General features: G+C 34.2%; 1 long non-coding RNA gene across 1 annotated transcript; it reads left to right on the top strand.

Annotated features, from left to right (window-relative positions):
- Positions 1-12,087: 12,087 nt before the first annotated feature.
- Positions 12,088-15,142, top strand: LOC143553420 (uncharacterized). Its single transcript, XR_013138830.1, has 3 exons — positions 12,088-12,391; positions 12,669-14,139; positions 14,734-15,142. It is a non-coding gene; the product is annotated as an uncharacterized LOC143553420 (long non-coding RNA).
- Positions 15,143-17,086: the final 1,944 nt, after the last annotated feature.

The raw sequence follows: 17,086 nt of genomic DNA, 5'->3' as shown, positions 1-17,086 counted from the left end.
GCGAGAGAATAATAAGAGGCAAGAGAGAATGGCGTTGGTTTGACGACGGAGGAGGTGACAGGGGGGGTGTATGTAGACAGACACGTTGCAGTTACCATTACCAACCACCGAACCGGGTTGGATTCGGGTCACTAGTTCTATTTTACTACTTTTAGTACCAAAGAAAAATAGAAAAAAAAGTATTATCTATTTGTCTCGATGACGTGTTACATGTTGTAATAAACGATGTCATTTGGGCTTTTTCTTTTTTTTAGAAAATTGTAATTTGTGTCTTTGTGTTATACAGGCATTATACGTCTTTCAAATAAGTTATTTTTTATGAAACTGAGATAAAAAATTATTTATTTTATGAGACTGAGATAAAAAATTATTTATTATCTACCATAAAATCATATGTGTCACTCTCACGTCGCTTCCCACTCCCTTAGGCCACCCGTAGTGGGCGCAAGGTTTGGGCGAAATCTGGCGATGATGGGCGAGAACACCCCCCCCAACGATTTTAGGGGTGATAGGGGGGGGGGGGGTTATTGTCGCCGTGGTTTGTGGTTTAAATAATAATATAATAATAAAGTGACGTTGAACGGTCACATGTATTAAAAAAAAACTTAATATAAATACCAAACCAATTCAACCATTTTCACTATATCATACACAAACTCAAATATAAATACCAAACTAATTCAACCATTTTCACCATTTCATACTTCTTCACATTTTATTTCATACTATCTCAAAATGAATTCCCCGAACCCTTCCAACATTTGGGATCAAGTAATTAAGGAGAGTTAGAGAATTCGTCAGATACAACAACGAGCATTGGAGGAGACAGAAGAGGTCATGAACGCAATGCGGGTTGTCTCCAATAAGATAGTGTCTGGCTCTACTAGCTCTTCGTCGCCACGTAGGCGATCGTATATCCTTCGGGATCGTAACGAAGCGAACGATCGTTTGATGAAGAACTACTTTAACGACAGACCTACATTTAACGACGTTACGTTTCAACATCGTTTTCAGATGTCCAGCCGTTTATTTTTGCGCATCGTAGGAGATTTGGAGCGGGAGTATACGTATTTTCAACAAAACCTCAACGCTAGAGGATATTTAGGATTCACCGACATCCAAAAGTGTACTTCGGCTCTGCGAATCCTCGCATACGGCAACACGACCGACATCAACGATGAGTATTTAAAGATGGCTGAGAAAACGACGTGAGACTCGTTGGAGAATTTTTGCATTGGTAAAATTTAAATTGTTTATATTACTTATTGTTTTTAATATAAATATTTTTTAATAATTTATTTGTATAGGCATAATACTGTCACACCCCAATCTACGGCGGAAATGCCGGGGCGCGAACTGATGGTCACAGCTCTCAAGGTTACTATCATGCATTATTAAAAGTTTCGATATCAATTAAATAAATTCAAATAAATATAAATATTCATACAACATCCAAACAAAACCAAAGTACATCAACAATCAAAAGTCATAAATAATATTTTCTCGTTAGTTTTCTTCTAGCATAAAACCCTTAAGTGATCTTGTACTTCAAATCAAACGAATACCTGCATATGCGTTGAAAATATAATAGTTTTGTCAACACAAGGTTGAGTGAGCAACACACCAGTTCAAAGTATAAATAAAAATATGTATTTGCAACAAGTCATATGAGAATAACAAAATAACTAAATGAGCAAATATAACTGAGATGTCGAGAAACACAAAGCTATAACGACTGGCGTATGATCATACTAGACTGAGATTATGTTGGACCTCTCCGAATGCGAAAGCATACAAAGCAAATAAGCACATAAACAAGTAAGGTATAGGTTGTTAACACATAAGACAAAGTTGCAGTTTTATGTATAAGTATATATGAAAAGTATATTTACGCATATGTCCCCAAAACATTGAAAGCGGTAAAATAGGGGAATGTGGTACTCACCTCAATAGACGAACAAAGACGAATGAGAATATTAAGAATGCGGGAAAATCACGCTTCGACGATAAAGCCTAATAAGGAAAAATAATACGAAGATACGCTAAGTTAATCAATTAGTTCGGATAAACGAGTTCACTAATTAAGTCGTAAAATATTCTTTTTACTCATACTTAATATAATATTTAATTATATATAAAGTTATTATATGAAAAACTATTAGTTTGCCAAATTATAAACAAAGTATATTATATAAAGGTATTATATAAGTAAAACATATCTTCAATAATATTACTAGTTTATTAATCCGTTTAAAAATGTATTACGATGTATTTTATTATATAGAAATATTATTTAAGTAAAATAAATCTTTAAAAACATTTATTAGTTTGTTAAAACATTTAATAAGTTTGTCCATTTGTATATATATATATATATAACCAAAAATATTAGTTTACGTGGCATTATATATACGTATATATACATATATGTATATCTAAATACACATATATGTATATACACGGACAAAAGACGTGAGAAAATAAGTATATATGTGATCGGTTTCTAGTAAAATAGTTTATTTATTCATTATTATTATTACTATACATATTAAACGGCTTTAAAAGAAAAATGCCAAAAATTTAACTAAAAAACAGGGGTGGCAGGGGTCGAACCAGCGACCTGCCACCCGTAAACCAAGAAGCTTAACCAGCTGAGCGATCAGCGATATGCAATAAAGACTCGTTCAAATGCAACGTTTCAAATGCAAATCCGAAAAGGGCACTTATATATAGGATGTACCAGCGGCGTATCCACCATGTCCTTATCATCTTTACATTTGTACTATTATCCTAACTACCTTCGATTCTATATTTCGACACACAATCTTACGCATCATGATTTTCATGCGAGGACTTCGATAATTATGTTCCGGACCATAATTATTGTTATCGTCGAATGGTCCACATGATTCGTCTCATCGTGTGGGTTTACAAAACATTTGAGTATAACATGACTTTGAGGAAACAAAAGGTATAAGGAGTTTTAATTTAGAACACTAAAAAGTCACCAATGTATAAAATAATTTCAAAAGTTGTAGTGGATTTAAACAAAGAAAAATCTAAGATATCGCAAGGATATAAGTATTTAAAAGTTAAGAAGGATAACTTATAAATAGTTAAGGTTAATGAAGGTAAATAAATAAGATATAAGTAGGCTTCAATAAATAATTTATTTAATCAAAAGAAACGTTATTTATTAGACAAAAGGTAAATAGTTTAAATGGGGAAATAATCCAAGGCCATAAAGAGGCGTTACAAAACGCAATTAAGAAAAGACAAAATAAGGTAAGATAGATAAAGGGAACGACAAAGGTCTTCATTATCGTTGAGTAGCTTAATTGGTGTGACTTGAGGCACAATAAGGAATTGTAAGAGTAGGAATAGTTGAGGGAGATTGCTTTGGCATTCTAGGAAAACTAGAGCTTGAACGGTTTGCGAGAAGGTTGATTGGTGGAAATATGGTCGGTATACTTGAGCTTGCGGTTGCAGGATTTGATAGTGTTGGATTAAGTAAGGTTGACATGCATTGATAGGAGGGGTTTGAAGGACACGAGGTGGTTGGATTTGAATTTAGTCAGCATGGGTTAAGTAGTATGGTGTAGTCGTAGATTGGGCTTAGTGAGCTTGGGTAAGTTAAGGGCACGCATTACGGAGGTGATTTGGGCCCTTACAATGGTAGGAAGCACGAGCATTAGGAACATCAGGTTGAGCGTGAGGGGTAAGTTGTTGTGGGGTAGCCTGTGCAGTAGGCGGGACACAGGCAGGTGTTAGCAAGACGGGCGTAACGGTTATATTGGATGCAGCGACGGCATAGGGATTTAACCGTGTGATGATAATTACAAATGGAGCATGACTGAAAAGGACTGAGGTAAGGTTTCTTGTTTGAGGAGGCTTGCGGGTGGGTAGGATTTGTTGCAGTAAGGTTCTTACGTTTCTTGTTTTGAGGATGATTGAGGTAAATGGTTTGTAGTCACTAGTAGAGGAATTAGTGGGAAAAGTTGAATCGGTTGCATTGATGTTTTGAATTCGCGTCACTATCCTAGGGATCGCAACAGCTATCTCTTTGGCAATAAAGGCAGCCATACGGTGGTCACGAGAACTAGACGATTGATGTTCATGACGACGGTGGTTTCTTAAATGAGACATTTTATAAGGACCGAAAATGGGGATTTATAAGTTGAAGGATAAATTGAGGAACCATAAGAATAGTAAGATGTTTAATTATGTGAAAATAATAATGTTATCTTAATAAGTGGGGAATTGCGTCATGAGGATTAAAAGTAAAAGTTTATAAGGTGAGGGGGGTACATTGCGTAAATAGTTGTTAAATGATGTAGTCAATAAGTTTAATGTGTGGTGACTACATGAGAAGTTAAGTCATTTTAAAAATTTTGATTATTAAGTTTACAATAAACTAACGAAATATAAATTGTGGATGTTGGTCTCCCATGAGCTTTCCATGGCAATTTGAATGGTCCAATGAACTAACAAATAAAAACTGAGTTGGACAGCCCATGAGCGTTACATGGCAATTTGATTGTCCCAACTAATTAACGAATTAACAATGCAATGAAGTTTTTCGGCCCAATGAGCGTTACACGGCGTTTTAACCGACCAAACTAAATAATGAACTATCGAAATAAATGTGGGTAGTCGGAGAATCTTGTGAATCACCACGTTGATTACTCCAACAAAAATACGAAATCAAGTTAAGAAATGAATATTATGAGTACCCATGGGTTCAATGGATTTTTCACCCCACTAACCATTTAAATAACGGAACACAATAATCGGAAAAACCGAGTTTAGCCATGAATCACCGTGAATTCGGTTAAAATTAACCTAAGGTGTCGGTCATATGGCATTTATGGGTCTCGCTCGGGTCCATGGGGTTGAGTACTGTGGTCAGGTTATCACCTAGGTAAGGAATAGCGTCTTACCTTTGGTTCTTGGAACTGTTTTGCCAGTGCCCAACTCACTGTTTTTCTTCCCCTTTCATTTAACATAGGGGCATGCCACACAACCTAGCCTTAAGGTTTACGAGTGAAAACAACAGGTGGTAATTCTTAAGGAATTTCCCGAAAATAAAAGCAATCTAAATTTTGAAAAGTTTTCTTTGAATGTTGAGGCATAGGCTCGGAGTTTGTGTGTGTGTGTGCATAACAATAAATAATATGTAATTATCTAAGAAAGTTGTAAACAATTAAAAATTGAACACATAAAGGTAAACAAATAGGCACGTATATGGTTCCTAAACATGTGTCTAAGGCAATTTCTAACGACCTATCTTAAACCTTCGGCTCTGATACCAATCTGTCACACCCCAACCTACGACGGAAATCCCGGGGCGCGAACTGATGGTCAAAGCTCTCAAGGTTACTATCATGCATTATTAAAAGTTTCGATAGCTATTAAATAAATTCAAATAAATACAAATATTCATACAACATCCAAACAAAACCAAAGTACATCAACAATCAAAAGTCATAAATAATATTTTCTCGTTAATTTTCTTCTAGCATAAAACCCTTAAGTGATCTTGTACTTCACATCAAACGAATACCTGCATACGCGTTGAAAATAGAATAGTTTTGTCAACACAAGGTTGAGTGAGCAACACACCAGTTCAAAGTATAAATAAAAATATGTATTTGCAACAAGTCATATGAGAATAACAAAATAACCAAATGAGCAAGTATAACTGAGATGTCGAGAATCACAAAGCTATAACGACTGGCGTATGATCATACTAGACTGAGATTATGTTGGACCTCTCTGAATGCGAAAGCATACAAAGCAAATAAGCACATAAACAAGTAAGGTATAAGTTGTTAACACATAAGACAAAGTTGCAGTTTTGTGTATAAGTATATATGAAAAGTATATTTACGCATATGTCCCCAAAACATTGAAAGCGGTAAAATAGAAGAATGTGGTACTCACCTCAATAGACGAACAAAGACGAATGAGAATATTAAGAATGCGGGAAAATCACGCGTCGACGATAAAGCCTAATAAGAAAAAGAATACGAAGATACGCTAAGTTAATCAACTAGTTCGGATAAACGAGTTCACTAATTAAGTCGTAAAATATTCTTTTTACTCATACTTAATATAATATTTGATTATATATATAGTTATTATATGAAAAACTATTAGTTTGCCAAATTATAAACAAAGTATATTATATAAAAGTATTATATAAGTAAAACATATCTTCAATAATATTACTAGTTTATTAATCCGTTTAAAAATGTATTACGATGTATTTTATTATATAGAAATATTATTTAAGTAAAATAAATATTTAAAAACATTTATTAGTTTGTTAAAACATTTAATAAGTTTGTCCATTTGTATATATATATATTTATATAACCAAAAATATTAGTTTACGTGGCATTATATATATGTATATATACATATATGTATATCTAAATACACATATATGTACATACACGGACAAAAGACGTGAGAAAATAAATATATATGTGATCGGTTTCTAGTAAAATAGTTTATTTATTCATTATTATTATTACTATACATATTAAATGGATTTAAAATAAAAATGCCAAAAATTTAACTAAAAACCCGGGGTGGCAGGGGTCGAACCAGCGACCTGCCACCAGTAAACCAAGAAGCTTAACCAGCTGAGCTATCATCGCTATGCAATAAAGACTCGTTCAGGTTAATTATAAACAGAAGCATTTCAGAAGTTCATAACCAACCCTAACAATATCAATCGGTTAATCTGATTGATGTTATTGTAATTACTGTTAGGGCTTAGGATGGGGATACAAGGACGATCATAAAACAGTGAACGATTACCTTAAATGACGTTTGATGATTGTTAATTGATCATAACATTGGCCGGCGACGGAAGATGATGAACAGAGTATAAGACGCTGTTATAATCCAATTAAGGTTGGGGGAACTGTAGGCGACGGCTAAAGGGCTTGATTTGCACGTTTAATCGATTTTCTATAATCGTTTATATGTAATTCGCATTAGGTTAGTTGATAATATAATCAATACGTTGGATGTGTGGGCACACAAGGCTAGACAGAATAAGAAACGTTGTGCTTCGCGAGAGATTAGGGGTGGCGAACATAGCAGACAAGATAAGAGAGTGGAGATTGAGATGGTTTGGACATGTAAAGAGAAGACAGACGACGAATCCTGTTAGATCCGTAGAAAACATTACTATAGAGGGGAGGAGGGGTAGAGGACGACCGAAATTGACTTGGGATGAGAGGATTAGGCATGATTTGATAGACCTAAACCTCTCCGAGGACGTGGTTGAGGATAGGAATTCGTGGAGAAGTAGAATTAAAGTTAAGGATTTTTAGAGAGAATTGAATACCTTAGGGCTTAGACTTAACTTATTTAGGTCACATACCATAATGGTATTTCCCTTACATATTTTATTATTATTATTATTAGCTTTTATATTGCGGTTAAACTGTGACCTTTTTATTAATATTATTATAATTAGTAGTAGTTTTTTATATAACTGTTAAACTTTGATTTCCTTTTTCTGCTTCATACACATGTTCTTAGAGCCGAGGGTCTCTCTGGAAGCCACCTCTTTATTCCTTTGGATAGAGGTACGGTGTGCCTACATCCCACCCTCCCCAGACCCTACCTATAGCTCTGCTGTCGGTGGGATTTTACTGGGTATGATTGATTGATTGAATAATACAATCAATACGAATCAAATGAGATTTGGTTTCTTAATCAAGTACGTCGGTTAGGCTGATTTGGGCAAAGAGAATAATATTTCTGATTACATTTCCAAGTTAAAGACGAGGATTAAGGCACAAGTTATTGATTTATAAACGGGTTTACGAATTGGGTTAATGGGTTTCACCGGGTAAACGAATATGGGTTATGGGTTATTAAGTTAAAATAATAATATATATGATATTTTCATTTTGGACCCTGAGGATTTAAGGTGGAAACATAATTGGGTAAAAGTATAAGTTTAGGTTAATTTTTGCCAAATTATGAAAGTTATAAGTATGTTATATATAATTAATTAAATAATAATAATAATATAATAATTAAATCTTTTTGATAAACGCAATATAAATAACCCGAACGTAAGAGTAGGTCGGGTGTAAGAGTCCGAGTTGTTACAAATACAATTATACGTTGGTCGTTATCTGAGGATTCCAACTTCAAACGACCTGACTCGCATATACGATGTACACGAAAGCAAACATTCTTTTCCCGGTATGATCGGGAGTATAGATTGCATGCTTTGGGAGTGGGGGCAACTGTCCAATCGCATGGTGAGGTCAATACACTCGTGGTGACCATGGAGTACCAACGGTTAGTCTTTAAGCCATTTGCTCACACGACCTCTAGATTTAGTCGGCCTACTTCGGCTACGTCGGGTCCAACAACGACATAAACGTTCTCAACGCCTCGCTCGTGCTAGAGTATTACATCAGTCGTAGTATACCGGCTCCTTTCCGAGTTAATGGTAACTCATCTCATTAACTAGGTGCGGCTAACTATATAACAATTACACGTATCAATTAACTATCAATACCCATATAGTATTTCTAGTTTAATATAACCCCAAAGAACGGGGGTTTGGGGGCAGCGCCCCTGACAACGGGGTCTAGAAGCGGCAGCCCCTAGCAGGGTCCAAGGGGCAGAGCCCATTTTATTTCCATTAAAGGCCATTTTATTTCCATTAAAGGCCCTTAACACAAATTTCATTAAACTTCTTAAATGATTATTCTATTCGCTATCCCATTCGTTATAACGAATGGTCTTTGGTAAGCCTCATTCGTTATCCTATTAGTTATGACGAATGGTTCCATTCGTTATAACGATTGGTTGATTTGGGACGAATGTGTGAGTAACGAATGAATTAGGCCGTTCGCGATTTCTTTGAGATGAATGAAAGGCTCATTCGTTACAGGAGTACACGAATGTATCTATAAAGAATGGGTCGATTCGTTGTCTCATCGTGACGAATGAATAGATAACGAATGAGTAAGATGATTCGTGAATTCTAGGAGACGAATGAAAGGCTCATTCGTCATGAGAGCACTCGAATGGATCTTATTCGTTATGACTGCTTAGCGAATGATCAATCATTCACTATTCATAACAAATGAATATCTGTTTTAATCCAATCTTTGACTATGATTGTCAAAGTCAAAATTGTCAAGAAAATAGCATAGTCAACATACACCAGATCTGCAATTAAACCTCAATTCGCGATGAAACAACACCAAATAGGCATCAATCTGCTCGTAATCACATCGCCTACAAACCCTAACCATCCAATCATCCAAACATCGCGTCTAAACGGTGCATTTGATATATATATATATATATATATACATATATATATATCCGGTTCTTTATTCGATTTCTTAGCCTATCCGATGTTAACAAATTTCAATGAGAATCATTGCATATGATTCGTTTTTACCATTTATACATAGATCTAGGAATACTAAATGAACCGAACAAGTTTTCGCTATAGAACGTACCTTAAACGAATCGGTTTCGTGAACAATATCTAAGCTTTGTGTATGTCTTGCTCGTCACGACGCTCTAACACTAACAAGCTCGGGTCTTTGCCTCTGGATCTTGGTCCAAGATAGAGGAGGGTGTTTGTGTGTGTTTTTTAGTGTGTTATGGAGGCTAGATGATAGGAATGAGAGTTTAGGGTTTTAGGAGGTTTAAGGGATTTATATACCCTAAGCCCATGGACCTAAGGCCCATAACCATCATTTATTCCATCCTTTAAATGTCCAAACCCACACTCTAATAGTTTATTTATTTAAGCTGAATATCGACACGTTATTAAATAAACGGAATTTCTTTTATTTATTTTTCTCAAAAGTAGAATATTATATATATATATATATATATATATATACCACTACAAAAAAAATGCCATATAGTGATGTACAAAAAGTGTCACTAAAATACCAAAAAGTGTCATTAAAGACTTCTTTTAGAATGTGCGACACACAAAAAAAGTGCCACTAGAAGCAATGACACTAAAGCCTTTTAGTGTCACTTTTTTTATCTGGCACACAAAGTTTTGGGGCTTTTTGTGACACTTTTTTTGTTGCCATAATATACATAAGACTTTTGTGACACAATTTTGTGCCTTTAAATAGTAATCCTATTTACGTATTCATACGTTTTAGAGACACTTCTTTTTTGCCACAAACTAAAAACAACTTTTGTGACAGTAAAAAATTCTATTTAAATATTTGTACTAATTTTATTGTGGTATACAATTTTGTCACATAAATCACATGATAATAAATATAAAATAAAAGTTTAATAACATTGTAAACCTATAATTATAATATTAAAACTTCAATAATAAGTTCAATTTAAAACATATGAACATGTATTCTTTTGAATCATAATACTCCAAATGCTAGAAGAAAAAAAATGTGTAACAAGTAACATATTCCAAATTCCAAATATTAACACGATGAGTCTAAACGTTCTTTTGGATGAGAACTTCACTTTGATATAACTTAGATTCAAAGCTTCTCATGACAGAAACCATGCTATCATCAACCATATAAACAAACATTAGAAAATGGCCTTTTTTTCTTTTTTTGAAAATCATTGTTATGATTCAAAAGGAAAACATGTATAAGAAAATGGCCTAAGAACCTAACAATTCGAGAAAAAAACAACATATAATATGCGCCTATTCATGGTTGGCTCGAACACCCAACAATTAGACAAAAAAACCAACATATTACCTTAGCTGCAATGTCAACAAAAGTTTATCAATTGTCCAAATTTCTTACTTGCCCTGTAAAATCAAAAGTTTTGGCTGATCAATTTTTATACTAAGATTGCAACATAAGCACGTCAATTTTGTATGACGAAAAATTTTAAAAAATAACAAGTTAAAAGTAATTACCATTATCATTATAATTATTGAACATAGAAAGGCTTCAACTCTATGGCCGTCAACAGCCAAAACGACATAGCAAAGAAAGTTATGTGAGCTTGATAACCGACAATAGCTTTAAAAGAATTCATTAGTACATACATAAACAGTTTTTTTAAACAAAACCAGTTAAAAAAACTAAAGCATTTTTAGTTGGTTTTTTTAAAAAGTCCCATTTTTAATTAAAGCATTTTCAGCTAAATATGAAGGCTGCTTGTGTGCTTCATCAGTTTCGGTTTCCAGTGACCTTTTTTTTACCGTTTAAATTACAACTGCCGGTATTAGATATGTATTTTATATAGTTATTAATTGTTTTCAAATGGTAAAAAACACCTTCTTCGTTTGTTAACATGTTACTCAAGTCACATCACGGTTAATCGTACTTGAATTGAGGAGAAGAAAAGAAACATCAAATCAAGAAATTGAAGGATTTGTATTAGTACCTTGCATTTTACTAGCATGGTGACTTTCAGTATCATAAGCCTCATGGTCTTCAACGTTGTCGGTGGAAGTGATATGTAGCCCCTTGTGCCTACCCATCTCTAATATGCTGTTTTGGTTAATAACATGAAAAAAAAGTAAATTTTAATTGTTTGTGAGAGTGAAACTAATTAAAGGAATTCAAAACCATGCTTAATCTTTAAAAAAATTAAAGATTTCCCACAAAATATAAATTCTTTAAATTTCCTACAGTGCATCTCAAACTGGCCCATTAATTATATGTAACAACCCATAATTTTCAAATCAATATTTTATTAAATACCCGAGGTTCGGGGAATTCGTTCGCGTTTATCGAGCGTAATTCATTATTATAATATTATTGTTAATTATTTATTTAATATATAATTATAACTTTTATATTTTGGCAAAATATATCCAAAAATAAACTTTAACCTCTTAGTGTTTCCACCTTCAAACTACAGGGACCATATTGAAATTTCTGTTATAATTATCTATGTGTAGTAAATAAGAAGTTTGGAATTGGATCTTTAGTTTAGCCAATCGTCTTTGTCCATCTCTGGCTTCATATTCACATCCACATCCACATCCACGCTCCGTCTCATCGATGTTATACAATCGGCTTTTTAGAAAACCAACCAATTTTGTTCTTGATTATGTGCATTCTTCTTTGTAACTCAATAGATGATATCCTGATTGTGCTTCAGTCGAACTAGTTTTCCACCGATTGTTGCCGGGTTCCCTATCGGAACACTAGGCGGCGGTTGTGTGGTGGTTGTCTGCTAAAGCGATGAGTGCTACCTATGGTGGTCTGAGTCGTTGTCGATGGTGTTATCCGATGACGCATGCATGTATCTCTTCATCATCGTTGACAGTCGCTGCCGGGTTCTTCCGTGGAACCCTAGGTGGCGGCGATGTCGGCGTCGTAATGATGTGGTGGCTGGGAGCTGTTACCGCCTGTGATTCGAAGCTTTCTGTGTACGTGCTTCTCTTCAGTGTAACATTTTATTACTCATTTGATTTTGTTGAACGGATAGCATTAAACCCTATCAAATTCGGCCTTTTCAGTCGTTGACTGATTCTTTCTAAACTTCGTACAAGCATATGTTATGTGGCACAACCTTAGTTTTTGATTTTTAAACTATATTTATATTTTAGCTTAGTTGGAATTTATGCTTTTGCACATAACGGGCTAGATTTGTTCCAGGCTCAGGGGTATTGTCGGTATATTTATTTATTTTTTGTATGAGTTTAGATGTTGGCTATGATGATCACTTTAAATAATGAGATTTCGATGATCCAAGTTGTGTTTTGGCGGGGCAATTTCCGGATGGCACTGTTATGGTCTATGCAACCGTGAATCTGCAGCCATCACGTAACCCATACCTTCTCTTTCTGAATCTCGGATATACAGATCTGAGCCTGTTTGTTTTCTTGTGTTCGATTTAAGTTATTGATGTTCGGTGAGTTATCATGATACATATATTTCTTTAGCTTTTAAAATACACACCAACAACTTTTATGCTTACCTTTTGGATTATTGATGTAAGCATCTGCTTCATAGTTGCTCGCCATTTCCTACAAAACCAAAGACAAAAATCTTTGTTTGAAGAAAGTATCTTGACTGAGCCACATATGTTGTACTACTGGTGTTTGTGCTTTGCCTTGCCTTGCCTTTTATCCTATTTTGTTTAGGCTCTGTATTATGACTGTTGAATTAAATCTTCACTACACGTGGTTGTATGATGTTTGCAATTTCCTATGTTAGTCTGTAAATGTGCAAAATATATGAAATTAAGTATGTTAATTGGCCCATACTTACTGCTATAGAAGTTGTTGTGTAGCTTACTGTATGTTCTCTCCTTTATTTGTTTGGCCTGTGTATTTTTTTCTCAGGCATTACATATGTAGTACATGTGGTTGTATGATGTTTGAGGTTTAGTACTACACTTGAAATATGTTGTTACTAATTTTCTTATAATTTTTTTCATATTAGTTCTTATGGTTAAATTATCAGGTCTTCTTGTGTTTGTTCTTGCAGTTTATGATTTTATCACCCGTCTTTTAAGTGTGTTTCTTTTGCCACCATCGTGGGTATGGTTTTCATATTTGATCAGTAATGATGTCCATCTGTAATTGTTTTTGAATGGATTGATTACGTGTAGTATTTAGGCAATAGTATATGTTTGATGTAAGTGTTTCTATGTGAAAAAAGGGGCTATAGATTGTTTTTTTGTCTTTAAACTATGGTTAACAACTTTTTATACAAAGCTTTAATGTTGTATGTCTGCAGTAGTTGTTCTGATGTATAGATATCATTGTTGAGCTCCTAAGTGACTAATGTCATCTCTGTCCATGAACGTTAATGGACGTGAGTCTTCAGGAAGAAGACACCAACTGGGCTCAGTATCTGACACACGCTCAGCAGCCACTTCTGGTTCAGAAGTTCATGATGGGATGGTGAACGGTTATAGGAATGTTGTTATCAGTTTGTGCGCAGATGCGTTTTTTTCATCTTTGTTTACTTATTCGCGCTACTACCTGCAAAACACGTCTAATTCATCCATTTCTTTGCCCGGTTCGTCTTCAATCACTTCGTGTTGTCATGATCTTGTACAAAAACAAAATCCACCAACTCCGACAAAGTAAACAGATCGGAGTATCGGACCATCAAAGGACTTCTACAAATGTGACGATCACGCCATCGTCACCGACGTCACACTCAGGTAATATTATGCATACAACTATTGTTCTTGAGTTAACTTTAGGATGAAATGTGTGATTTATTAGTGTTAATTTTAATTAATGTATTAAGACAGGATACAAAAACATATACAGAACCCATGCTAATTACGTAAATAAAGTTTCATTCTAAATGTTAAATACGCCAGCTGTCAAGATCTTAGAAAAGCCACAAACTTAGTTAAAAAATATAAGACATCAGTGATCAGTCAACACCAAAACGTTCAATATTCGCAATGTTGTTGTTCTCTATATGTATAGATTAGATATAAAAAAACTAATGCTGGTGTACACAATTTTCAATTTTCATGACATGAATAAAAATATTACTACTTTATCTTTGTAGACAAGGTTAAGCAAATATATGTATAAAAAAACTAATGCTTCTGAACACAGTTTTCATGACATGAAACAAAAAATATTATTGCTTTATCTTTCCACACCAGTTTGGTAGCTGCAATATTGAATCCAGCTTTTACCACTACAGTTTTCAAAACCAATTTTCTGCAATGAATACAACCTTCCAACCAAAATTGACTCCATTTTCTCATATGCTCCTTTATTCAATATCTATACAGGTATTGCGTCTTACCAACACTAGAGAACGAAAGTGGGCAAACAACCGCCACTATTTTATTGATGAACCGATACGAGGAGCCTTGTGAGAATCTGATAAAAATTACGGCTGACCCGACTAGGAAGACTACTTTCGGTCTTCAGCAACACCGTGATAGCAACAGACGCCCAAACACCTATGTTGCGACACACATATCAGACCCACCAGCAACCCCAATCAACACAGAAGTTGCAAAAGAAAGCTGCAGTTTTGTCATCATGAAAGTTTTGTCAATAATCGCGGCTAATGGCCTTCAGCAACAACAAAATATAACGCCCACATGCCCACATAACCTATCAGTTACGGGTGTTCTCAGCTGTCAGAAATGAAATACTGTAAACACATTCAATGTTGCTCCAATGACACATTATATGTAAAGCTTTTAAGTACCTATCTTAGTTTGTTTGGATTTGCTAACAGCCCGGCGCAACGCGCCAGTAATTTACTAGTTATTTTATTAAAACCATCATGGATCCGTATACCCAGATACTCTACCCGTTTAGCGTGCTTGGAGCCTTGGACCTTAATTCTCGACACAAATTTGGAAATTGGATCAATTAGCTTGTTATTCTTACCATTTGCGTCTTCACCGACGTCCTAATTTTGTTAAGCCAATCAAGATGATTCCTTTTACCTAATATTACTAGCCAACTATAACATGAACTCGTTATACTATTAAACGGCCTCATTAACTCAATTAATCATACATAGACGACCCTCGCAACCTCGCTAACAATAACCCCATATCTAATTAGATTATAATTTTGTTTGCACCGTGTTCTTGCCTCACTTCTGGCCGTCTACTTCATTGCCCCGTCAATCCGTTGTTGTTCACCGTTTAAGGTATTTATTATATGTATTAGAATTGCGATTTCGTGTTCTGCAATAACCCCAACATTAATCGAATCCATAGTTGACGGATTGATCGATTGAGTTGTCTAGGGTTTTATGTTCTTATTGATTGTTAAACCTACAGTATATAAATTATCAGTTTGGTGTTTAAACAAAGTGATACACTAGCTCAGTTGGCTAGGGTGTATTCGTTAAGTGTTTGTTTCGGCTAGGGGGGTGCAGGTTCGAGCCACCTCCAGCCCGTATTTTTTGGTCTTTATTTTTTTAGCTTGTATATCATTATATGATTAATAATTTAAATTATATTATAAATATCATAAAATCGCACATAATCAATAGTTTCTACTAAACCGACTTGTTAACTAGCTCTTTTTCCGAATCTTAGATAAAACCCTACACACACACACACACACACACATATATATATATATATAGTACTTTTTCCGAATCTTAGATAAAACCCTATATATATATATATACGGGAGTTTATTCAAGTTTTTGTTTTATCGTTTTGCTATTTTATGATGATTTATTTTATTTTTAACGTAGTTTAGTTTTAATTTAATACATATATATTAGTTTGTTATTATATTTTTTTTAGCGTTTGAGTTTTTTCAATTACGATGTGTAGGTTTTTTAGATTTTTAACGAACAAAAATAAACGGACACGGGCATGTTGATTTTTTTTTAAAATGAACAAACACGAACACAAATATTTGTCTAATGAAAAAGGGGATGTTAATGTAGTTGACAATGGTGGGTATTATCGGAAGTTAACCGGCGATGAAGATGATAAACCAGCAATAGAGAACATGTAAAGAAGATAAATTAAATTAGGGTTTAATGATAGTATTTACCAATAAATGAGATCTTATAACCCATTTGAGGGCTATTAGGGTTTTGTAAGACCATAACCCCGTGTAAATTATTTTTTGATAATTAAGTGGTTATTTCACAAATAAATGAGATGTTATAACCCGTTTAGGAGTTATCCGGGTTTGGTGAGACCCATGACCCGCAAAAATTATTGTTTGATTATGAAAGAGTTTCATAAATATATGAGATGTTATAACCCATTTAAAGGCTATACGGGTTTGGTAAGACCCATACCCGTGAATTCGGGTCAAATGCATGAGAAGCCTCAATTTAGAAATCAAACAATCTGGTGGCTCTAGAAAATGGAGGGAACAACCCGAGAGCGCCACATAGGATTTCATGGTAGACAATTATATAGATAGTTAGATATATATATATATATATATATATATATATATATATAGTTATTAAAACGGTTTCAATATAAATTATATATTTAAATTTCATCTCGTTAGTTAACATATTAAAATAAGTCAAGTATTTTATAAAAGACTTTTGGTTTGTAAAAAAAATATTATTATTTGTCACATATAATTTTTATTTACAAGAAATCTCTATTAATATATATATATATATATATATATATA

The sequence above is a fragment of the Bidens hawaiensis genome, unplaced genomic scaffold (genome assembly GCF_021521415.1).
Source record: "Bidens hawaiensis isolate Kalapana, Puna unplaced genomic scaffold, B.hawaiensis_p1.1 tig00017236_1, whole genome shotgun sequence".
Taxonomy (NCBI): Eukaryota; Viridiplantae; Streptophyta; class Magnoliopsida; order Asterales; family Asteraceae; genus Bidens; species Bidens hawaiensis.
Note: the sequence above shows the minus strand (reverse complement) of the source record. Positions and strands in the feature narration are given on the sequence as shown.